Genomic DNA, 2015 nt, shown 5'->3' with positions numbered 1-2015 from the left:
TCATTCTTCCTTGTTTCTCCGTCGTCATTACTGTTTCGTTTTTCCCCTCTTTCCCAGTTTTCCCTCTTTCCTTCCTCCTCTTTTCCTTCTCATCCTCCTCTTTCGTCCCTCTCTTATTTTCGTCGCTCTCCTTTTAAGCACTGCATTCCCCTGCGAGTCGTTATTTATCCTCATCACTTTATTTCTCTTCGTGTCAATTTCACACATTCTTCCTCCTCCGCTTCTTCTTTCCCTAGTACCTGCTAAGCCTTTAGGGATGGAGGTTGGGATGCTCCCTCGGCAGAATGAAACAGATACGATGCTCACTCTAATCCTGCCAACGGTCTCATTTCGGATATTGTGATAGACTCATCCACGGGTAACATCTTTCCTGCAAGAAGTTTTACTGTTTAAAACAACTCCCTGTTTACGGTTATTAAACTAGTTGATAGTCTAGCTTAGCAGGTTATCTATTATTTCACGCGAAACGAGTGTTGTCAATAGTCTCTTGTGTGGAACAATAACGTAATTTCTTTTTCCGGAGTCCAGATGTATTAAATCTACACTGTTCCTTTTTGTCGTTGTTTGCGGTAACAATGTTGCAAAATTCTAGAAGGTGAGTCGGACAGGAATATTTACGGTTGATGCCTTGCTTATCGTTTATAACAGTTGCTTACGAATTGGCACTGTGGCTTCTCTTATAATTGTTTCCAGGATTTTAACAATGGTTGAAGTTAGGCTTATTGCTCTCTGTGGCTTCTGCTTTTCATTGTTTAATATAGGAGTAACGTTTGCTAATGTCCACTTTCTTCGGTCGATTTTTTTTTTTTCTAATTGAATAGTAACTCAACGGGTTTTTCCTCCAGAATTCTTTGTTAACTCAACTAACTTCCTGCAGAGGCAGTGCAATCCAGTACACTTAGAAGTTTTAAGATTCATTTGAACAAACGCCTGCCAATTGTTTGGCTCGTTTGTGTATCAATTTCTTCTTTTAACAATCTATTCTTAGTATTCGACCTAGTGATGGACCACAAGGTGCTCTTCCTTTGTAATATCGATAATGCCATATACTCGGGTCTCGCCCCCATTGCGTAGTTACTCAAGAACTTCAGTCGACCTTCAACGTCTGCTTTCGCGAGAAACATTTCACAGCATCATAGGCAAAGACTAAGCCGACCTTTAATATTGCCAGTGAATGCTACGCAGTCGTTGATCGAAAGCTGTGTCCAATACCCAGTTCGTAGTGGTGAAATAACACACACACACTCACTCACTCACTCACTCACTCACTCACTCACTCACTCACTCACTCACTCACTCTCTCTCTCTCTCTCTCTCTCTCTCTCTCTCTCTCTCTCTCACACACACACACACACACACACACATTCTATATATTCGGAGACCACCACAAATTTTGCTTTTGAATGATCTTTTCTCCATCATTCGGCAATTCAATTGTCGCACATAAAGTTTAAAATTGTGAAAATATTGCCATTGCATTTCTCATATGATCACAATACTTTCTAGGGTTGGAATAGCGTTAGATATTGAAAAATTATCGGTTCTGTAAGTTGCCTTGCCATGCAGATAAATTTCTTTATATTATGATGCCAAGTCACGAGACGTAGCGAGTTCCAGCTGTTTCAGGTTTTGAGAGGGAGGCGGGCAGACGCAAGAATCCGGTCAGACCGCAGGTGTTGGTAGGTTGAGCACGCGCAGTTTTCCTCTGCTGTCGTGTGGAGTGCCGTGTACTTGTAAAGAAAACAAACTCTCGATGATGGTGGGAGTAGGGACTCCCCATAGCCTGTATGCCGTTTCTCTGCTCATGAAGTATTGTAATTATTTCTCATGTTGAATGCGACACGTTCTTGTCTCTTTGAACAGTTGTTGTTGTTGTTGTTGTTGTCGTTCCCTAGACTGTCTGTCCGAGCAGTCCCGTCTCCCCAAGGAATGCCACAGCCGAAACTGGGTTTTCCCACAAATTCTTGATAGAGTGTATGTTGTGTTGTTTGCGTGCATGATTGTGTACAATGATC

This window comes from Oratosquilla oratoria, chromosome 39 (assembly GCF_046742065.1).
Source record: "Oratosquilla oratoria isolate Oo_2021 chromosome 39, ASM4674206v1, whole genome shotgun sequence".
In the NCBI taxonomy this organism is placed as follows: domain Eukaryota; kingdom Metazoa; phylum Arthropoda; class Malacostraca; order Stomatopoda; family Squillidae; genus Oratosquilla; species Oratosquilla oratoria.
This window is presented reverse-complemented; position numbering follows the sequence as displayed.